Below are 24,454 nucleotides of genomic sequence, written 5' to 3'. Positions count from 1 at the left end.
TTCAGGCATCTTAAACATAAATTTATACGGTAGCCAAGAAGGAGGGAAGCAGTAATCAGGCATCTTAGAAATAGTAAGAACAGAACATGAACAGTAACAAGTAGTAGCAGTGAGTTGGGCTCTGTACTAAACGCTTGACAATATATTAAATGCTAAAAATTAACTTCTGAAATAAATGAGCTACCCTCACTTTACAGATGAATAAAATTAAAACTTAGAAGGGTCAAGTAATTTGTATAAGGGCCCTATAGCTTACTCATAGCATAGTAGCTTTGGGAACTCATTACCAAGGCTTTTGTTACTGTATAGACTTTGATTTTAACTATTCAGAGGTGTTCCTACCTGATTCAAACCACCAGGCATTCTCTTACAACAGGGTAACTCTGAAACAATGAATAAAAAGGTGGAGGATGGTAACAAGAATGGAAGGTTTTGAAGAAGAAATAACAAATGATGGAAATTGTTCATGTTTCCAGAGCAAGGGATAAAAAATTGGTAAAAATTTACAGTTTAGTACCCAGACTAAGGTTGCCTTTCCCTGAATCTTCATTGCATAGCTGTATAGTTACTAGTACCAAAAATCCATTTTTAAGTAGTTGTGGCCCTTTAAGAGTCTAGGGCATTGTCAGAGACTGGTCTGGCTCATATGGTTTTTAGGAAATGTCACTGATCAGAAATGTCATCGTGAGGTCAGGGGACTAAGCATCTAATGCTTAATTCTAAAATGGACTTTATGAATAAAGCTTATTTACAGGGGAGGGAAAGACATCCTTTTCCTGTACAACCCTATCTCCCTTCCATTTTCAGTTCTTCTATTTACCATCCATCACAACCAGGTTTATTATAAACAAGGAGCTAGCCTGTTACTACAGAACCTTTGCCTATGATTTGAAGATGTCTACTTGGGAGGTTTCTGTTCTTCTTTCTTTTTTTTTTTTTTTAAGATTTTATTTATTTAATTCTTAGAGAGGGAAGGGAGGGAGAAAGAGAAGAGAGAACATCAATGTGCGGTTGCTGGGGGCCGTGGCCTGCAACCCAGGTACGTGGCCTGACTGGGAATTAAGCCTGCAACACTTTGGTTCGCCATCTGCACTCAATCCACTGAGCTACGCCAGCCAGGGCTGTTCTTATTCTTACGAGCTTGTAGCATCTTGTGACACTGGTGTTGAACATCTTAGTACTTGAGCCCTTCTTCAACGCCAGTTTCCAAAATAAGACAATACCCAAAATTGTAGAGATTCTTACCAACTGTATCATCTTTGAGCTGTTTATTATATCTATTTTTCTCAGTTCTTTGTTTTGTGGGGTTTTTTTAAATAGCTCATGGTGTTTGAGAGGTGTGGTGGTTGTTAAGTTTGATGGTCAGTAAGCTGGAGACTGTGTTTAAAAAGCGGGGGTAGAGTTTGGTACTAATGGAGTTAAAGGGTCTGACAAGGTAGGTCATAGACTACAAGACTGGGTTTATTTTGCCCATTTCGATATACCCAGAGCCTACCATGGGGCCTGGTGCATTGTAGCTCAGCAAGTATTTGAAAGAATTCATTAGTGAATCAGTGTTTCCATGTACATTTTTCTCTTTATTTTCATATCCTTGTTGTAGTTGTTGCACATTTATATATTGAAGGCCAATTTTTTATGTTGTTTAAATGGAACTCTGTTGAGTATCAGCAGTCCCCAACCTTTTCGGCATGGGGTAGTGTGGTGGTGGGGGGAGGATGGTTTCTGGATGATTCAAGCGCATTACATAAAGGCTCTCTTCCTGCTGTGTGGCCTGGTTTCTAACAGTCCTGGACTGGTACTAGTCTGCAGCCCAGAGGTGGGGACCCAGGAATAATAGCAAATTAACCTTGTGTTCCAAGTTTGTGGGAAGGTTTCAGGTTTATGATGGATTTTGTTCTTAGAGGGGAGAGGATATCTTCATGGCCAAAGTCTTTGTAATCCTTCTTTTACACTTTGTTGACCAATTTCTTTTGAAAAGGTTTCTCTGAAATACTGCTATAAGGATGGACATCCCCTCCTTCCCTGTGTGACAGCCAGGAACCAATTTCCTTACCACATTGACACAGTTGCCTGAGACTCATACAAATAGGCTGTGCTTCTATCATCTCCTGAATTATGAGTTGTATTTCCAAATCTACACATTTCTAAGATTGCCATAGAATGAAAATTGTTTAAATGCGTAGTCCTGACTGCTGATGAAATTCGTATTTCACGGCACTGGCACTTTTTTCCAGGAAGCAAAGTACTATAGTGTGTGTGCGAGAAGCCAAAAGAAGTATAATAATGTAAATAAATAGAGTATTTTGTACCTTGAAATGGTGATTTTCCTGTTCTTCTGTCCCATGTGAATTTGATTTTATTATTGAATTTCATGTTCTTCTTATATTTGTCATTTGTAGCATGACAGAACTAAAGACAAAATATTACGTTTTTTTTTTGTGTGTGGCATAAAATAAATAGTTTTGGTACTAATCCTGAAAAATGAAATAGGAAAATAAAGGATTTAAAGCATTTGGACCACATAAAATTAAGGTATGTGAAGGGGAACCGCAGTTACTGAATCTAATAAAATTCAATTATATTTTCCCCTCAAGTCATTGTACTCCAACCTTTTATCATTATCTTATTATTTAGAACATCTATAATCTGTATACTTACTTTTTAAAATAATTTTTCCTGCTTTAATAAAGGAAAATAATCATACTTCCTTCCCTGTATCAATTTTCCAAATTACAGATTACCATAATTCTACTTTCTGTTCTCTGTTTAAAGACTAATTTATACTCTTGCCTTTTCAGATAAACTGTTAACATGGCTTTTTAAGATAATAATGAAAAGTTTTCTAATTTTGTTTCATCCAGTATTGAAAGTTTATTCTTTTTATTGTTCTTTAGTTTCATGTCCAAGTCATGTTCACTTCATATTGTAAAGGTTTTGGATATCTCTTATCCATCTGAGACTTACAGCAGAAATCTTGAAAGAATTATCCCACTTGCATGCCTATGTGAATTCTGATAGCCAGTTGAAATCTGAAATTTAAAATATCCTTCACTGACTATAATACTGTAATTAATATTGGAGTTCAGTAGTAGTGGGAAATTGTCAATATAATTCTTTTGTGCTGTGATTAAATTGACTAGATGAAAAAACCTCAGAATAAAGGTTATGTTTACTTGTATAGAAATAGGAATGGCTTTTCTGATGTGAACATATCGAGGTTATTCTTTGGAACATTGAAGTACCATTTTCAAATATTCTAATGTGCTGGGAGGAGGACAGCTACTGGATAATTATAACAAAAATCTTTGTGAGTGTTAAATGTAGTTAATTATCTGTTAAGATGGGCAAAAATTAATTAAAGAATGTCCACAAAATGCTAGCAGAAAAAAAATGCTATCAGGATGAAAAAACCATTATGGTACCAGATCATTAGTAATAATAAAAGGAAATGCAGCATTTATCTGAAATGTATTGATAAGATGAAATCACTATCCATCTACAAAGCTAAACTTTCTAATGGAGGAGTGAGGGGTATAGAAGTGTGCTAGAGATGAGGGAGGTGAGGACATGCACTCCAGAGACCCAGTTTCAGTCTCAGGTTCATCACTTACTGGCTTTGTGATGACAGACAAGTTACTGTATTTTTAGGACTGTAAGACGCACCAGACCATAAGTCACACCTAGGTTTTAGAAGAGGAAAATAGGAAAAAAAATTTTGAAGCAAAAAAATGTGGTGAAATATTTAATAACTGGTGACCCCGTTCCACGCTGCCCCCCCCCCACAGTGAGCCAGGCAAGCTACATCATTCAGACTATAAGACGCACCCCCATACCCCCCAATTTGGGGGGTGCGTCTTATAGTCTGAAAAATACGGTACTTAATCCTTTGCTCTTCAATTTTTCATCTATAAAATGGGAAGAATAATACTTTAAAGTTTTGTTAATAGATTTAAAGAATATGTAAAATGCAAATACAGTTTCATTACTTTTTAGGTATTTGATGTTTTTTAGAAACTGCCATCCACTACCTTTTTTCCCTCCCACAAATTGAGGAAACATTGAGATTATTTTACTTTAGTGGCAGAACAACTCTTAAAAACCCTTTACAGAACTAGTTCAGGGTTAAAGTGTGATAATAACTATTGCATTATTTGGCTATTTGTTAAAATAATACGATGTCTTATTTTCTTTTGTTATTGAAGTCACATCTGTTAAAGTCTTTAAACCCTGACATTTTAATTTTTATTAGAAAATATTGGGAAAAAGCACTAGATTTGGCATATAGAGACCCGAGTTTAGGATCAGTCTCTGTCACTTACTAAACTCTTTGACAGTGAACAAGTCAAGTCCTGAGTTTTTGTTTCTTTATCTTCCTTTTTCCTTTAAAATTGGTCTTGTGACTTTCAAGTATCTTCAGAATGTTCTGTATAATTAATTGCATGTTGTTTAAGTTTTACCTACCCTTTTAGTTGTATCTTTTATTTGGAAGTCAAAGTATCACCCATTTTCTCCAAAACTGGGGTAGAGAAAAGAGAATAATCACAGAAAGTCATAATTTAACATTATGCATTAGGGGTGTGACACATTCATGGTTGCGATTTGAATTTGAATTTTTATTAGTTTCACTTATAATTTAGCTTTTTTACTGTGCAGTCTGAAGCTGTAGAAAGGAATCTCTGAGCTCTGTGAATTCCCTTCCTCTTTGAGACTTCCAACATTTATGTTCTCACTTTGTCATAAAGGAGTCTATAAACCCAGATAAGGGCGGTTAATAGCGATTGCACGCCCTTTTCAATGCTGTAAGCAACAGAACAACCTGAGGTCTGTTCACAGTGTATTAGAATTGGGTTTTGAATCTGGAGAAAGCCATGTATATACAATATAAAGTATAATGGTAATAATAGAGTACCCAGATTTAGAAAACTTGTTAATTCTCATGTTAATGGGTGTTTTATGTAATAGTGATCATTGTTGCAGTTTCATATTACTGCATGAAAAGAAAATTTAAAAAAATATATAAATTGTTAGTTATGAACTTTGGATTGAGACTAACCTTTTATTATGTTAACACCTTATTCTTGAAGAGGAAAAGAGGGTGTCATTTAAAACAAAATTCTTTTCAACTTTAGGTGGGTCACTTTGTTTTGGATTTTAATATTATACATATTTTTTTCTTTAAAAAATGTTAGTGTTGCATTTTCTGGCTATTTTGTCATTAGAAAACAAATGAGGAACTTATAAAGTAATTGATAAAATAATTATGCTTTATAAGAATGGTCTTTTATTGTTTGAGAAAATATTGCCACTTTTCTAAGACCCCAAAGATCAAAGTTTCATATCCTTATAAATTCTGTTTTTAGACAAAGGAAAAGGGAAATAGTAAAGCTTGCATTTTTTCCTTCCTTTTATTCCAGTAGTCTGCATAGATTATCTACCAGTCATATATCCCTAATTGTACTAAATCTTTGTTATTTTATATAATTCTTATACCAATTTTATGAAATATGTGTTCCTAGTATCTTTATGTTTATATGAGAAAATGAGAGTCAGAGGATATAAATAAGTTGCTTAGAATTGCACAGCTTACAGTAAGTGGTAGAAATGAGATTTAATTCCAGATCCGTTTGACATATAGTTAATGATTATGAATATGTGTGTGAATCTCATAAATACTTATTCAGTGATGAATGAAAAATAAATGTCATATCTCAGTTGGCTTAAGAAAAATCTGTTATAAATGTGTAGTCTGGTTTATATCTAATAGACAGAAGTTTGCATGTTGCTGATTTTCTCCCTTTACTTATAGGAGAAAAGATTGAAAGAAAGGGAAGCCAGGAGAGAAGCCAGTAAGAAACATGCAAAGGTAAGGAAAGGTTTATATTTTAATAAGAAAGTGTTTGTAACACTGACTGGAATTTAAATACTTTTCTTTTGATTCTGCCTTTTATATTTATTTATACATCATGGCATTTGAATTGGATTTTAAGTCTGTGTGTGTCTGTCATTTACTTTCTCATATTAATTTGTTTCCTCTGTGATGCAGGATGAAAAATGCCTAAGATAATTTGTTTATTGGCCTTTGTCCTACTACTCCACAACCTTTTTCACTATATGTTGCACATATTAAACATAGGAGATGGTTAACTCTGTGGGCCAGGCTGATAGGGTTTTAAGCGATATCATCTTTAAACTTGGTAGGTAGTCTGTGTGAAACCAACCTGGTAACATAACTGGAAGCATTGGTTGCTTCAGTTCAACTCCTAGAATCTGGGGGAAAGCTCTCTGTGTCTCTCATTTTCACCACATATTCTGTAAAAAGTAATTTTCAGTAAATATAAATGTTCAGCTTTGCTGAAATATATATGTACAATAGTCAGCACCATTCATGTGTGGCAGTAATTTTTATCTGGTGTGTTTGACACCAAGAAAGTTTCAGTTTCTGCATTCTAAGGACATTTAGGAGAAATGATTTTCTAAAACCAGGGCCAAGTAACGTATGTCATTTTTTATGCTGTATAGCTTTGTGCTGTGCCTGACTATCCACAATTTCTTCTTGGCAGTTAGCAAAGATCCAGCTCTCTTGAATAATCCCATAATGTTCTTTGTCAATTTTTTTCCTTGCTGGCCATAGCACTTAGAGAGCAATTCAGAGATGATAACTCATGTTATAGTTCTGAAGTGGGAAACAGTTACTCCACAGTACAAGATGGAAAGACTGCTTATATTCAGCATAAAATATCACTCTGCCTTCAAAGGTGCCTGAAATGAAGCTACATTGTTTGTAGCCTGACTGTTAAATCAGATGGTGGATTCTGCATATGCTTTTAAACTGCAGGTGGGAACTGTCATGGCATGGAAATTAGGTTTTAGGGCTGAAGTGGGAAAATTTAAATCTAAGGAGAAAATCTTAAATCTAATGAAAGCATTTGATATTTACAAATGAATATTGCATGTTCATATAAAAAATTCCTATTTATTTCACTAAGAAGCTCTCATTTTTGCATATAAAATTACAAAGTGAAAGTTATGATCTGGAGCCAAAAGAAAGCCCTGTTACTGTCTTTCCTTTGTGTGTGTTCATGCATATTTGTGTATTACTAAATACAGTTTATTTATTTTTTATAGTTGTTGATACTGTATGCTTTATCTTTCATAGTGTTTAAACTGTAAGAAATTGCTCTCACCCTTGAGCTTGCCTCTTGTGCCTCTTTTTTCCTCGTAAATTTGTGTATGTTTTTGGTTTTGATACTGTGCCAGCTGGGAAATACACAGACAAAAGGCAGTAAAGGCCAGCAGAGCTCATGTTTTCCATCGGGACAGATCGCCAAAGTGGACTCCTCCAGCCAAGCCCATCCCTTTACCCTTCACTCCCTCCCATATTTGTCATCGGTGTTTGTTTTTTGACATTTAAGAAAAGAGGAGGAATTTATCGTCAAGAGGACATCTCCTTTCTGTATAACCACCAGCAATTATACTGGGAACAAATAGAAGAGGCTCTGTAGTTGACGGTGGCTTTGCTGCTCAGCCAGGAGCTTTCAATGGCCAAAGGCTGTGTTTTAGTATCACTCTGAATAGTGGAGTTGCCTCCATTTCACAGCCTGGTCTGTGTGTTCAGAGGTGGCAGTGCTCTCAAGAGTAATTTTAGCAGCAGGACGAGTGGATGGGTTGTAGAAGGACTGTAACACTCCTGGAGACACCAAGGACTGTAGCTGTGACAGATTCAGGCTAACTGACAGAGCCAACAGAATTAGCTCAAAATCAATCTTTATATATTGAGCATTTTTTTTAATGAAAGTGACAGGGATGGAGGCCCTCATGGCTTTTCAGGTGCCCCTTTGGAAACAGACACAGAAAATATTATTTGGAAGGATTCTGTAAAGCGGCAATGATCCAAAGTTCTGTGATGTCCAAGAAGGAATATAGAATATGAATGATCACGTTTCCTGTTGTCTGTGTGTATGTGCTTTAAATGATGAATGTGATAGTTTTAGAGTAAATTTTGTCCTCTTTAATATATTTCAACATAATCGTTGTGTGTTTTGGGACTGTACCTTTTTTTTTTTTAAGATTTTGTTTATTTTTAGAAAGAGAGGAAGGGAGGGAGAGAGAGAGGGAGACAAACATCAATATGTGGTTGCTGGTCATGTACCCCCTACAGGGAACCTGGCCCTCAACCCAGGCATGTGCCTTGACTGGCAACCCTTTGGTTGGCCAGCACTCAGTCCACTGAGCCACACCAGCCAGGGTTGAGGTTGTGCCTTCTGAGGCCCTTTGTCAGCTTCATTCTACTATATCCTTCGGTCACTGAACCTGTAAGATTTCCAAGTGATGCTTTAGTGGTGGAAACAAAGTTATATCTGTAGACTTCTATACCAAGAAGTGTAGTTTTACCTATTTATAGCTATTTTAAGAAATCAGTTCGTAGGAACTGAAAGTGTGAGAAAGGGACTCGTAATAGCTGTCTTTTTGCCCCATTTGTGCTTCTGTCAGCAAATACACTTATGAAGAACATAGAGGACACAGAATATTTTTTTTAAATTGGAAAAAAGTGTTTGAATAAAAGTTAAAGGAATTGTCTTTATTTTCAAGAAAAGAGGTAATATTAATATGAGTTTTTTCAATATTCTGAATGATGGTTGGTGGTTATCTCTTCCCTGACATAGAAAATAGTTCTAAGAAAATTGCTTTAAAGCCTGACTACAGTAAAATAAAGTTGGAGTGGACCTCTTAGGAATTGATTATAACTTTTTGTTGAAACATAGATCTAGGATCTGCCTAGAATATGTTACATGCAATGTCAGGAGTATGAGAGAAACATGAAATTGAAACTTTTAAGGTTTTCTGGATACCCAATATTTAGTGATTTGGGAGATAGAGGTTTTTCGATATCAAGACAGTAGTAGAGAAATATGTGAAATGCACAATGGACTTTTATTTTGCTTGACAGGGTATTGTATATACTTATAACTTAGAAATTTTAAACTAAGATCTGAAAAAATATTTTTAGCAGTGATCAGTAGACCACAATGCTTTTTGAGTTTAGGAAGGTTGCATAATCCTGTAAATACAGCTTTACCTCATTATCCAGCTAGATTTCCTCATGTTACTTTGATGGTCACAGTGTTTATACCAGCCCGTGGTGGCTGGAAGGATTTTGCAGAAACATAAAGAAGAAACAACAGTGCTGAAACTTGAGGCAATAGATCCCCAGAAATGTCTCAGTGCTATGCTACTTTTGAAAAGAAAGTAGAATTTATTTTTAAAATGTATGAGATTGATAAAACTGAACACTGAAGGTGAAGGAACAAAACACTTAAACACTAGAAAATTAAGTACTGCTTTGAATATATTCCACATGTTGCTTATGATTCTTATTTTTTAGGTGTGGGCATATGATATTAAAATAATTAACATTATACCATACATTTTAAGGTTGAAGTTTAATGGTTGTACGTTTTAACTTGATTCCTTTTGGCCTGGTTTTTATTGCATCTTTATTTTGGTGACCCTGGGGCACTTTATTTATTAACAAACAGTAATTTTAGGACCACATAAGGTGGTCTCAATTCTTTCAGGATAGGAGATCCAAAGAAATAGAAATTAATTTTAGGGCATGAATGGGCCTGAGAGAGATGATCTGGGGTAGTTTTCTAGTGTACCAGTCTAAAATGTCTTTTTCTCTGGCCACCAGTAATTTCATAAAGCAAAGCTAAATTTACTAATTTTGATAGAAACTTCTTTCTATTTTTTTTTTGACTCTGGAATATCCTTTTATTTACAAAATAATGATTTCTAAAATAGTCATTGCTTGACAGAGTAAAAACTCAATCCTTTCAAATCAGTTTTTAAATTTTTCCTGGGTACATGAAATTTAAGATCTGTGGGGCCTCTACTGATCTACTCCTGTAGCTTTAAATAGTACTTTGAGTGGCTTAGGGGTTCTTCAGAAGTATTGGGGGCACCCCCCCTTCACCCTCCCTTCACCCTCCTAGGAGACAAGAGGGTTATTTGGGCAGGACTCTATGCTTCAATTTTGTTATTAATCAGAGAAGGGGTTTTTTTTGCCCCTTTATGTGTAATGAGCTTCCAGGGAAGATTTTATTTGAAATGATGGTTGTACTTAAATACATACACACATGCTTAATATTTTAAGAGTACCCAAATCAATGAATGCTAAAAGCAAGTAAATGACTTATCCGTTGTCCCTGGCTTCTGGTGGCACAACTGGTTTGTGTACTGAGCCTAACTGAATCCTCATTCCCTGTTACTGTTCTTGCCCTCTGCTGTTTCTGTATATAACATTTCACCTCTTTTTTCCCCCTTATAAAGCATACCTGATCTATGGTACATGAGCTAACAACTATTCATAGAAAACTACTAATAGGAAATACATTGAGTAAGGAAAGAACTCTGAACTGAGACTAGAAGCAGGCTGGGTCTACATTGCTGGGTGACCCTGGGTATGTCATTTCTGTTTCTGAGCTTCGAAGGGTATATATGACATAGTAATTTTTAATCATGTTTATATTGTTGCCCTCCATAATCTTGATCTGAGCTAAGATATGTAACAAAAAAGTAGAAATTGTACTTAATGCAACTCCCAGTATAGGTCCTTGGCCTTTCTCAACATTGTGGATAACTACTATTTTTTCCTTCACATCTTACTATTGGCTTTTCTGTTAAAGGATTCTCTCTCATTGTAAAGCTAAAAATAGACATTGATAAATGTTGGTAACGGTCCTTTCTAACTTTTCTGGATCTTAAGCCTTTGCATGTATTCCTTATTGGCATGTTTTATTGACTAACACCAAATTAAGATTCTTTTTTTCATTTTGGGAGGAAGTTTCTCTTCATTTTGTGTGTTTCACATAACACTTTTAACTCCCCTGGCTTTTTTCTCTTTTCTTTTTTTTAGCATTTCATAATATTGAAATACCAGTTTCTTTCTTTATTCTTAATACAGTTAGAATTACAAGGGCTCTATAGGATCAGTTTATTTTAAACAAAACAGCTTTCAGTAAAATTACAAACAAGATAATAGAAACACAAGTTTGTTTATAGTCCCAGTTCCAGGAGAGCAAAGGCTCTCCCTAAAAGTAGATTGCTTTCCCATTTGAAGGGACTGAACTCTTCCAGGGGCACCATTTGCTGCCCTGATACAATCACTTATTTAATGGTGCTCTAAATGAGTCATTCAGTTTCTCTAAGCAGTCTGCTCCAATCTTACCTTGTTTTAGTACTAAGATAGCACCCATTATGTTGTCCTTGTACTTTTTAAATAAACAACGCTGAGTCTTAGATAATGTGCTTTTGACTCTTTAATATCTAAGCAGTGAAAACTCAAGCAGGTTTAACTTTTATTGTGATTCTAGTGTTGGTTTGGTTTGCTTGAAGATTAATGTAATGGTTTCCTTCTTTCCTTCACTCCTCCCCCTCATTCCCTTTATAATGAATTACTGGAAGATGTCTTAAAATGCACATATCTATCTCCCTTCATCCTCACCCTCCTTAGTATATCTGGGGAGGGAGGCTTATTTATATGCATTCATCCAATATATGTGTATATAATTAAGTACTTTCAACACCCTTTTAAAAGTCAGTGGTCTAAATGTATATGTGCACTTTGATACTTGCTTATAGTCCTAATGTTCTGAGCTCTTTCCATTTTTGGTTTGGCTTATGTTACTGTGGCAGAATGTCTACCAAAAATATATGAATAAATGCAAGCTCAGTCTCTAGAAATAGTTTGTAACTGGCATGACTAGCTCTAGTTCTCCCTCAGTGTGCCTGATTGCATGCAGGTTGGCATTAGAGAAAGATCTCCTTTTGTTCTGGTTTTGAAACTTACAAACAACCTTTAAACAAATGTGAATGGGATAAGATGAGAGTATGTTGCCCATAGGCTTTTAAGTAAATGATAAGGACCACCAGGATTTGCTTCTCTGTGACATGTATACATATAAGTCCTATGTTTGTGCGACTCAGTGTTGGGCGAATGAGAGCCCTATGAATGACCACACTGGTTTGTGAGGTGCAACAGTGCTGACCTTGAGGATCTAATAGCCTGAGGGCCTGGTTTCTATGCTGCCAGTAAATCACTGTACTGTGAGCAAATTTCTCAACTGCCTTAATGTGTCCTGGACTAGATGTTCTATATGAGCCCTTTCAGCTCTATAATTCTGGTTTCCTATTTTATTCAAGAGCTGATACAATATTTTTAGCATTTTTACATCCTTTCTAACCTTCTATTCTTTGTAGTATCTTTACCAGTGATAGAAGGATACCAAGAGATTATCAATTTCAGTATAAAGGGTTTGATTGGCATTCATGGGGCTTTTGGAAAGCATACAGTTGAAGGAGACCATCATTTTTTACTGGGATATAAGAAGAATGACAGTAGCTAAAGCTGGAGAAAGTTAGTGGGTTATAGAGGATCTTGAATGCCTACTTAAAGATTGGGGCTGATTCAGGAGAGTGTGGGGAATGCAGTGAAGATTTTGAGGAGGGGTGCAGCATAAGTGGTAGAATGATCTATGTGTTTTTCCTCATAATACCAAGATAGAATTAACCTGCTGTTGGGTACCTGTAGATCTAATGGAAAAAATTGTCAGTAGTACAGTGTAATGAATGAACACTGTGTTAGAGAAGTTTGTGAATTGTCAGTATATATAATGGTTGAAGCCAAAGGAAGGGCGTGGCGGGGGGGGGGTGGCTGAAGCAGTCATACGGTGCTATCCAAGTTTCAGATACTATTAAGTGCTTTCCATGGTTTTAAAAAAAATGTATTGTATTTTAGTGTATAAACATTAGTCCTTGAATAATAATGTAATTCCCACTTAATAGATGAAGCAGTTTTATCACAGAAGAGTTGCATACTTCCTTGTCTGTAGGGGTTCAGGATTTCATTCTAGATAATTTGACTCCAGAGAATGGAAGAGAGGGACAGACAGCCAGGCAAGCCAACGAGTCAGTCACAAATGCTGGGTAACAGCAACATTTAAGGGGTATTAAGCTAAAAGCATGACAATTGAGTAGATACTATCAGAAAGATAGGAGGAGAGGAAGGAAAGTGGGTATATTGGTCTAGGAAGTATGAAGAGAGAATTTAAAAGAGGACCTGATCAAGAGTGCTCAACGCCACAGAGGATGAAAAGGGATAAGAACTAAAAACAAATGTGGTTTGGTAATGGCTGTCATTATAATCTTACCAAGATTAATTTTATTTGCATTGTGTGGTTGGCCAGGACAACTAGGGAAATGAATTAAGAGACCGTTTCAGTACTTTATATGTTATAATGATGCCATGGGGTAGGACAGTGAGAATGAGAATAGTAGAGAAAAGATATTTTATTCAAGATATTGAAGAAATATAACTCAAAAGCCTGGAGACAGAGGATAAGATGGCCCTGAGGTTTCCCGCACTTGGCACCTATCATATGCTGACTACTTTATGGAGTACAGGGATCTAGGACAGAGGGCTTTTTTTTAGTAGTCAATATTAAACTGTTACCATACACTGTGATAACCCATGAGTGATAACAAGGTCCAGTCATTTCGGAAGTTGAAGAGGTTACTTTTGGCTTTTAGGATTCAAAAAGAAGGCATTCTAGGAAAGGAGGCCATTTGAGGCAGGCCCTAAAGCATAAATCACAATAAGTGTTCCTGAAAGTATTTAATTGTAATGGACCATAGTAATATTATATTGATGGTAAATGAGGTTGAATGTGTAAAGTTGACATCAAACAGAAGTTAGGGAGCATGAAGTCACAGGTTATTACCAGCAATTTTTTTCTGGAAGGTGGAGATTATCAAAGTGGATCAATACAAGTTGAGGCTAGAAATAGAAGGCCTTGAATATTTTAGTAAGTAGAATGTGCTTTATTAGTGGATGGTAGAAAGCCATGAAGAGTTGTGAGCAGAGAAGTAGGGATGTGTGTTTATGTATACAGCTCATATTTTAGTTTTGTTGTATAGACATGTATTGAGTAGTCTGAGTAGAAAGGCGGAACTTGGAAGAAAGGCCAAAACTTCATTTGATTCTTCATTGTGGGAGATCTCAGTATAAATTTATGCAAATTATTGATTTAAAAATTAAAATTTAATGTTATCTTTGATACAATACTTCATTTATTTGAAAATTGACTGCCATAGTTAAGAACCAGGAAGTAAACAAAAAGCCTCTGACCAGTCAACATGTAACTCACAACACTCCGGCACTGAGCACATGTGTCCTGCCTCTAGTAAGGTCTATACTCATTACACATTGATTTACATTTTGGTCACAGTCCTTACAAACATGATTTTGTGGGTTATGAGGTTACAGAAGATAAATAGCAAATTAGAATAGGCAGCTTGTTGGGAGGGGTGGGGAAAACAGACAACTGTAATTGATCAACAATAAAATAATTTTAAAAAATTTTTAAAAGATTTTACTTATTTATTTTTAGAGAGGGAAGGGGGGGAGATAGAGAGAGAGAGAGAGAAACATCAATGTGTGGTTGCTGGGGGTTATACCCTGCAACCCAGGCATGTACCCTGGCTGGGAATTGAACCTGCGACACTTTGGTTCACAGCCCTCGCTCAATCTACTGAGCTACACCAGCCAGGGCTAAAAAAAATTAATTTTAAAAATTGAAAAAAAAAAAAAAGAATAGGCAGCTTGTTAAAGGCCAGTCCCCTATCATCAGTGAAATGCACTAACTCACAGCAAGGAAAATTTATAGAAAAATATTAATAAAATAAACCTCATGGTTGAAAAACACAGTAGTACAGGGACAGAAAGCCCTCAGGATTCTCAATAGACCCAAGGGGCACTGTTTTGTTACAGTATTGATAGTTGTTAATTGTTGTCCTCAAACAGCAAGGGAATATTAAGTTGTAGTCTGTCTTCAGGGAGTGCCCCATATATGGTTTGACTTAAAGGCCTCTTTGATATGAATAGTAGTGTAGGACCCAAGGTAATAGGAAACTCCTGATTTTATAGCTGTTATAGCTTGGTATCCACTTGGGTTCATTTTTCTTTGGCCTCTAGTGCTCAAGTCAACTGGCATTACTTTTTTGCCTTGTTATGGGTTTGCAGTTGGGAAAGAAGGAAGGGCAGAGAAAATCTCTTGGTGCCCCATCTCTTTTAACCTAATATACCTAATAACAAAGCACTTTGATATGCTGTTCATAGCAGCATGTGAGGTGGCTATTTGTGTTACCACCACTTTTCAGGTAAGGAAGGGTGACCCAGAAAGTTTAGGTAGAAGGGTAGTCGGGTGCAAGGAACATGATCAGTACAGCCAGAAGATTGAACGTCATGAGGGCGTGGTTGTAAAAGAGTGAGTAGTTCACTATAGGGTTTGCCATGGTTTGCCACACTTTTTTGCATGGATCCTAGAGTAAGAAACACATTTTTACATTCCTTCCCAGTAATATGTATATACAACATTGAAAGAAATTTCACAAAACAATACTTATTCTTCCTGTGTTTCATATACTTAGAATTTTCTATTTCCTTTTTTAAAATGATCATCATAGCCCACTCAGTGACTATCTTAATTCACCAATGAGTTAAGATATACAATCTAATAAACACTAGTCTAGTGTCACTTGAAAGTGGATTATTTTATGAGGAAGTAAAGCCTGAGGGGTATATATTATGGTTATATTACAGCTGTTCTCCAGTGCCATGCCAAAGAACTTGTTTTCATCTAATGGGCAACAAAAAATCCTTGAAGAATTTGTGTTATGGTCTTAACATGATTATGTCTTTGTGCCAGAATATGATGATAATACCCTAACAGTTCCTTATAAATTAAGTTTCATATACATTATTTAACTCATTTCCTGTAGCAACCTTGAGAGGTAGATAAGAGGAGATACTTACTGCCTTCACACAGGTTAAGAAACTGAAGTTTAAAGAGGTATAGCCTAGATGTCAAGTTTAAAGCCACAGTTAGTAATTAAGTTCAATTTTGTGACTGCTAGATTAGCGTGTGGGAGGAAGAGTTTAGATTAGTGGCCTTTTCAAAAATCTGGGCTAGAGGTGAGGATTGTGATGGAAATGGAAGGGAGGGGTCAGATGCTGAATTAAAGGAAGACCCAAATAGTTGCTTGAAAATGTAACTTTTAAATTGAAAACCATAGGCATACACCCTAAACTCCCTTCCTTCCTCCCTCCCTCCCTCCCTCCCTCCCTCCCTTCCTTCCTTCCTTCCTTCCTCCCTTCCTTCCTTCCTTTTGTTTAAAAATAGTTTTTTGGTTATGTTGTAAAATTCCAGCCCATTTACCCAGCAAGGCCAGGGTATAAAATTGCTATTATGCTCTGTCATGGCCTATGATAGTTTTCATCACTCATTTTCTCTTTGAAAGGAACTGAATTGAGAAAGCATTTTTCATTGTTTAACGTTCAAATCTTAAAATACTAATATTTAAACTTCAGACACATATCATTTGGAATAAGACATGTCAGCAGGGCTTTTGTCAAGTGTGAATTATTTAGACATTATTACAGATGTCTATTCCTTTTTGTTATAGGTTATTGTGTATTTTCATTGATGAGCTTTCACTAACATCTGTTTTAAAAATTTCTTACTCTTCTGAAAGTCATTGAAAGAATGACTGCAGATCATCAGCATTAGTCTAAAATACAAGAGTGAAGAAAGGATGCTTAAATATATTTGTTTGTATACAGGTAAACTTTACAATGTCAATTTTGTGGGGTTTTTTGATCTCTTATAATGTTGCCAAAAGAATTTTTCTTTCTTTTACCAAGTAAAGTTTGATATGTTTGATTTGATATATGTCCTGTGTTTTAAAAATAATCCTTTCTGCAAAATGTGTTATTTTTTTAAAGGTTATTACTGAAATTTTGACGGTTAGGATTTGTAGTTGCATTAGAGAGAAGTGTGGCTATTAGTTAAGAGAAAGCTAAAACTGAAAAACTTTTCTAACATAATTTTCCTGTTTTTTCTTACCTAGAAACCAGGCAGTCATTTTAGTTTCTTCCATACTCATCATATGCAATTAAATGTCAAGTTCTTGAAATTCTGCTTTTTAAACTCTTTCTCAAACTAATATGTAGTCTTCCTTGAAACCTGTGATCATAAAACTAACTGCCTATGGGACATTTCCATTTGGATTTTTAATAGGAGTTTCATTAACATATCCAAATTCAACTTGGTTTTCAAACATGGTCTTCCTCATCCCAGGAAATGACAACTGCATCCTTCCAGCTGCTCAGGTGAGACTGTAGAGAGGCCTTTGACTTGTTATTCTTATACTCCATCACAGTTCATCAGTACATCCAGTTAACTTTGCCTTAAAAATGATCCAGAAAAATTGGTGAAGTCCAAATTAAGTTTAGAGTTCAGTTAATAGTAATATCCCAATGTAGGCTCTTAGTTGGGACAAATATACCATAAGATGTTAATAATTGGGGAAACCTGGGTGAGGGTGATATGGGAACTCTATTATCTTACCAAATTTTCTGTAAATCTAAAATTACTTTAAAATGAAAAACCTTTCTTAATAAATTCGGAATGCAACCATTTTTAACACCCCCACTACTATCACTTTGATCCAGGTAACTATCACCTGTAGCATGGATTACTGATTGTAATAGCTTTCTAATTGGTCGACTTGTCTATCTTCTCTTATCCTTCCTGCTCATCCCCACCTCCCACTTCAGTTTATTCTTAATATAGTAGGGAAGAATTTGCCCTTAAATATAATTGACATTATATCTCTCCTATGCTCAGTACCCAACCTTCAAAGGCCTTCTCTGTCTTATAATTAAAACTATAAAGTCCTACATATGTGATCTAGCTCCCTGTCTCTGACCTGACTCATTCTGCCATTAACTCACTTAACATCAGTGCACTAAACTGATTCTGTTCTTTGCCCTTCACAACCCAGACAGCTATGTGATTTGCTTCCTTACTCCCTTCTCCTCTTACCCTGCACTATATTACCCTGATGTATTTTTCTCCATAGTACTTACCTCTACCAGATGGTATATAAATATATATTAGTGCATTGTTGTATGTCTTACCCCCACCAGAATGAGAACTCCATGACAGGTATATCTAGTACCCAGCACTAAGTACTTAATGTGTAAGTGAATGAAGCAGTAACTTTTTAATTCATTTACTTATTTTCACTGTGACACTTCCAAGATAATGATACATCACAATTATAGAATGCTATTTATTGGGAAATACAATAACTTTGGGGTATTCTGGGTCATTTCAGAGGAAGAAAAATAAAGCAAAGTTTGAGGGGAGCGCACAGCACTGTTTCTGGGCCCAAGTAGGAATTATTAAATATAAGCAATCTCTAATTGTACATTTTATATCTCCATGTTCAGTCGTGAGCTGGAGCATGTTTTTTTCATAGAAAAGATGTTATATACTATGGTTGATTTCCATTATTACTTAGAGTGCCCATACACATAGGCACTATACACATAGGATACTTTAGGGAGTAAAAATAGGTGGAATGAATAATTACACCTGGGCAGCTGGTCTCGGACAATCCTAAGACTATTCTTGGCAAACCCTGGTCATATGGTCACCCTCATTCTAACTAAAACATGCATTTATCCTAACCTGTGGGAAAAAACCTGAACTCTACTAGAGGCTTGGGAATCTTGAAACAAGCTTTTTCTGGTAGAAAATATGAGGTGTGGTGTAATGCCACGTTTTGTTTCATCTTTCCCTCTCCTTCTCTGCCCAGCATACTGTACTGATCACCCTAGCACTGGTCATGGAAAGGGGGGAATCTTTTCCCTCTGCTGTTCTAGAATTTATAATAAATTTCAGCATCCCTTCCCTTATATCCATCTACTTGCCCACATCCAAACTCCATTCATCCTCCTTACCAGTCCCAAGAATTTTTTTTATTTTTGAAGATTGAACTCTTTTGATAGATGAATGTCTCTGTCTTGTTTATGTATACAGGAGTTTCAGTGAAGTGCTAAGAAATTTTAAGTTAACAAACAATTGCACTAATAAAGTGATTTACTAATATAACACCCATTGCAAAATTCTGAATTTGTCCAGTGAGTTAACGATTTTGCAGTTATCTTGATTCTTTGTTTGTACAGTGTGTTCTTAAAAACTCACCTTGTCAAATGTTCCTCTGAATACCAAACACTGGTATAATGTTATATCAACGAGATAGATCACAAATACATAAAAGAGATTGATGACTAATTACAATCAAAGTCAATTTTATGTAATTGATTTGCCACTAGGTGGTTATTTGCATTAAATATCCTTTAAGATTATTGTATTCTATTTTAGTGTCTATAAAACAAGCATTTTCTGCACTATGTTCAGCTCTTTCAGAGACAAGTAAATTGATGCTTATACAAGCATAAGATACTTAAGAAAACATTAACATTATTTTCTTAAAATTAGCACTTCTGTAAATCAGCATAGTGGGTAGAGGGCTGGGGGTGTAGCCTATTAAAAGTATTTGAGTTGCACAAAACCAGGGATGGTTTGAGATAATATTCCCTCCAGGTTTGGTAAGCTTTGGTTTACAAAACAATTTGATTCACTGTGCTAGCTTCTCAACTGAATTCTCTTCTTTCTGGCATTATTACCATTCTGTTTCTTTGAGAAGAACTTCTTTGTACTACTCAGTGGTCTCTGACAGGGTGTGTGTGTGTGAATGTTTGTGTTTGAATTTGTGGAAATACTTGATAATATTTCACTTCAGCGGTGTTTGCTGGTGCAAATATAAGTGTGTTGTTTATCTCAACAGTGAGGATGCCAATTTCTCCTTTGTACTCCCCAACTCACCCATTTCTCTTTCTTAGTCATGTTTTCTGTCATTCTCCTTCCCATTCGATCTCTTACTCTCCCATCCTTAGTGCCCCATTATTTAAAAGGTTTCTGAAAACTAAGAATTGCCCTCATTAAATATGAGCTGTGATGTGATTGGAGACCAGGTGCCACTGCCCAAAAGAAGAGGTGGAATGAATTCTCTGAGTAAATGTAATGTAAGCATTCTGGGTGTAATTCATAGTTAAATCATCCTAAGGGTTCACATTATTCTTTATAACTGTCTCATGAATCATTGGAGGATAGTCATGAGATTTGGCATTGTCGTCTTGTGGTAGCATAATTATTATGGTATTTAATACAATGTTATGGTATTTTTTTCAGTTTGAAAATTGAGCTGTGGTGTATTGTTCTTCTAAGTAGCTACATAATGATGTCTTAATTGTCTGAAGGTCAAATTTGAGGAAAATTTGACACTCTGTCCCTGAATAGCCTGACAGTTTATCAGGATGAGTGTGTTGTGTCAATCTCCGTGGAAAAAAATTTACAATCTCTTTCCTTTCCTCCTTTTCATTGTCAGCTTTAGATCTCCAAAGTCATGTCTGATAGTTTAGGCAGATACTTTTTTTCTTTTTTTAATCCTCAAGATTGACCAAACAACCAACCCCATTTATAGAGGAGTAAATCACCGTAAGGCTGTTTTCTTCTCCTAGTCTGTGGTTGCCTTTGCTTTTATAACATTTTCCTGGGGGTTCCAACCAAGAAATTTTTTGTTTACCTAGGAATACCTTTTCAGCACAAACTCTCTTAGGGTCTGGATCTGCTTCTCTTTTTCCCTTTTTAAGAATCTTAAATTCCTTTCATAAAACTTCTTTCCAGTGGTTTATTGGCTGAGAAGAAGAGCTCAGAGTTAAAGTCCTATGCTGTCTACACTGCCTGTGCATTTTGTTTGACCCAGAGCATCCCTTTAATGTATTGTCCATGACACAAAGCTGCCTCATAAGAAAGTTTAGATGTCATTATAGTTTTGTCAAACAGATTATATAGCATCAGACTCAAATAAGTTACTTTATTAGTCCTTTATTCTTCTTTGTATTAGACTTAGATTGGATCAAACATTGCTTGAACTGTTTCATTCGGATAACTCCAAGGGATCTATTTGTTACATGTTGTAGCTACTTACTGTAGGTGGCCCTGCCAGACCTCATGGAAGAGGGCACATTCTATTTAATCTGCAAGGTTATGGAGAGGCTATTGCTTTGGTGATAGTATTGTGTTTTCACAGCAGCAGAATAAATTCCAGTTTTTTCCAGCTACAGGAAGTATAGCAAAATTAGTGATAATGCCAGGATGACAAGCTTATGAAAAAGAACAAATTAAAAAATACTGTGTGGTGAAGAATAAAAGTTGCCTTGTGGAAGAACTCAGGACAGTGAGAACTGCTGAGGAATGGAATGAGCTCTCTCATGAGGGGAAAGTGCTGTGCCCTCCACTTTTCAGACACCCTTCTCAATGAAACAGTGGACTCTAGGCCCTCTATGTGAGTTTGAATGAGGCAGCTCCTGAGGCCTGTCAGAATATTCAGAATCTCATAATTCTGTTGATTCTATGTTGAGAATAGTCAGAGGAGGCAAACAACATGTTGTCTAGAAGAGAGCTATTAGAGTGGTAGTTGCTTTAAGAATAGGTACTTTGAGCACCAGCTGGTGTGGCTCAGTGGATTTAGCATCTGCATCTGTGAACAGCAGGGTTGTGTTCAATTTCTGGTCTGGGCACATGCCTGGGTTGCCAGCCAGATCCCCAGTTGGGTGCGTGTGAGAGGCAACTGATCTGTTTTTCTCTGGTGCATTACATCGATATTTCTCTTCCTCTCCCTCTCCCTCCCTTCTCCTCTTTCTGAAAATAAATAAAATCTTAAAAACAAAAAATGAATAGGTACTTCGAGGTGATTGAAGGTACTTGAAGATAGTTTCCTCTGTTTAATAGCTCACATCATCCTAACGTCCTAACAAATCCAGTCTTCCCTGATAGTTCAACAGTTAATTTCAGTTGTACTTTTCTTTTAATGTCAGTGCCAAAGTGATGGGCTTAAATTAATGAAATATTGCAGTTCTTCTCAGTTCCTTTATCGTTAGCAGTAGAGCAAAGAGGGCTGGCTCTGCAACCAAGAGTGTCTAGGTTTGAATTCTTGGGAAAGTTATTGAAATCCTTAGAGTGATTTCCCCATTTCTAAAATGAAGTAACAGTAGTACCCATTTCACAGCACTGTTTGGGGGATTAAGTGAGGTAGCGCATGTAAAGTTACCACAACTAAAGTTAAACAATCAACAGAAAGTTGTTGTTGAGCCAGGAAGAAGTTTTATAGCAAATAGTTGTTGCTTATTTCAAGGAATAACTCTAATCCAAGAAAGGACAGAAAGTTTCTATGAAGACCTCATTACTAATCTACAATATTTTAATTGTTTTAAAGGAAAAGCTGTAGGCCAGCATCTAAACTTTTATTTAATATGTGTGTTTTTAAAATTAGACTTTTGAGTCATGGTTTGAAAGTGTAGGTTTTGGCATCAAATGAGGCTACTGACACCTAAATCCTAGGGGTATTGAGGAAAATAAGTAAGGTAATGTTTGTGATATACCTGTTAATGCTTGGTGGTAGAGCTTCTCCACAAATTAGTTCCCTTTCATACCCACTTCTTCTTCAGAAGAGAAAAAATGCATCCTTTTTATTACTTTGGAAAGTCATATTGAAGATTATTTTATGGATATTAAAATGTGGCAGATTTTATAGTAAATTTTTAGAGATTTCAGTTACAGTGATACCACCACTGATTGTATCCAAATAAAGTCAAAAGTTCACTTTGTTGTAGAGGAATCTTGGTTCAACAGTGGTGGCATTTAGTCTAAATTGACCTCCAAGAACTTTCCTAGGTTTTAGGTTCTTTGAAGAGAGTCATAAGCATAGAGAATAAAAGATCAATACTTGTCATGTTGTCTTCATAAACCATCAAAATATTCTGAAACATTCAAAATTTTGATACATTTCCAAGATTGCTCCCCCCCACATTAAAACTGGAGAATATCTAGCCCCCATTGTGGAAAACCTAAGTAGATGAAGTCCTGGTTGCCTTGTGACTATTTTTTTCTTTTCTATTGATTTTATTGGGATGACATTAATTAATAAAATTATATAGGTTTCAGGTGTACATTTCTAGAATACATCATCTGTACACTGTATTGTGTGTCCACCATCCCAAGTCAAGTCTCCTTCCATCACCATTTGTCTCCACTATACCCTCCTCTATCTCTCTCTCCAGCAATCACCATACTGTTGTCCTTGTCCATGAGTTTTCTTTCATTTTCTTTTTGCTCAGTTCTTGTCCCCTAAATGCCCCCACCCCTGACTTCTGTCAGCCTGCTCTCTCTGAGTCTGTATTTTGCTTGTTAGTTCAGTTTGTTCATTAGATTCAGTGTTTTCTAGGTTCATCCATGCTGTTGCAAATGGTAAGATTTCCTTCTTTTTTTATGACTGTGTAGTATTGCACCTTTATTTTTATGTACTGTATTTAACTTTCCAAAAGAATGTTCTCATATTAAAGCATGGTGCAAACTTGAATATAAATAATCTATGTGGTTGCTTTATTTTCATGATTCTTTGAAAGTCATCAGCACCATTTGTCTTTTTTATGATGTAGTTGTTCTGGGGGGGAAAAGTCTAGTAGGTTATATGTATTTATAGTTCTTATATTTATGTAACTCTTTTGGGTATAGACAGGACAGGTGAAATCTCACTTTAGTGACCTGATGAGATTTTACAAATGTTATGTCATATCCAGATCTCAATCACATTTTGAAGCCTATTGTTATATTATTGCTGCTACAAAGAATGTTATTGAGTTTCTCAAATGTTTGTATAAAGTAAACTTGTGTTAGACACTAATTGTGTTACTAATGACTGAAAGGACGTGGTTATTCATGGTTTACTGTAGGAAGGGGGAGGTGCCTTCTGAATGTAAATTTATATTGTCCACATTTGGTATATAAAAAGTGTACGCTTGATTATATAACCTCGTGGACCTAGGTAAATGTAAACTTTCCCATGGGAATCCTGTAGAAGATATGTGTATAGCTCCCTGGCTTGGAGAGTTTTGGCTTGATAACTGGAAAGTAGAAAAACAGATTCCCCATTTGATTTGTCATTTGTTGTAGCTTTACAAATTTAGCAGAGTTTGTCTCATCATTTGAAGTGAGATAATCTAGTGCAAGGAAAATTAACCTCACATCCAGGAAGCTTATTAAGGCACAACTGGATGATGCTAAGTAATGTTTATCCTTTGCTTCAATTTGTACCTTTTTTTTTTAACTTCTTACCTCCTTCTTTCTTTTTCTTCCTTCCTTTCCTTTGTTCCTTTATTTCAGAAGAAGGGAAGATACTTAAAGGATGGCTTTTAAAATTTTACTTATTATTTGAAAATAGTATCCAGGACAAATTACCAAATTTGACTGTCTTTGAACCTCCCTGTTATTCAAAATTAGACCATTGGATTTGTTTACAGGACAGGAATTTTTTGTTGTTGTTGTTAGAGACAGTGTAATGACTTTTTCATCTCCAAATGTGAAAACATTTTAAAGAAAAGGGATTGGACAGAAATTTTTGTTTGCTTATCCCCCCCTTTTCTGGA

The 24,454-nt window shown here is 35.8% G+C and overlaps 1 long non-coding RNA gene across 1 annotated transcript in view; it reads left to right on the top strand.

Moving 5' to 3' along the window:
* LOC114499694 overlaps positions 1 to 24,454 on the top strand; it is a 97,228-nt gene that overhangs the window by 4,886 nt on the left and 67,888 nt on the right. The window contains exon 2 of the long non-coding RNA XR_003684824.2: positions 5,807 to 5,863. This is a non-coding gene — a long non-coding RNA (uncharacterized LOC114499694). The remainder of the gene's footprint in view (positions 1 to 5,806; positions 5,864 to 24,454) is intronic.

This window comes from Phyllostomus discolor, chromosome 6 (assembly GCF_004126475.2).
Source record: "Phyllostomus discolor isolate MPI-MPIP mPhyDis1 chromosome 6, mPhyDis1.pri.v3, whole genome shotgun sequence".
NCBI classification, from domain to species: domain Eukaryota; kingdom Metazoa; phylum Chordata; class Mammalia; order Chiroptera; family Phyllostomidae; genus Phyllostomus; species Phyllostomus discolor.
The sequence above is the reverse complement of the archived record's forward strand: the minus strand, read 5'-3'. Positions and strand labels throughout refer to the sequence as shown.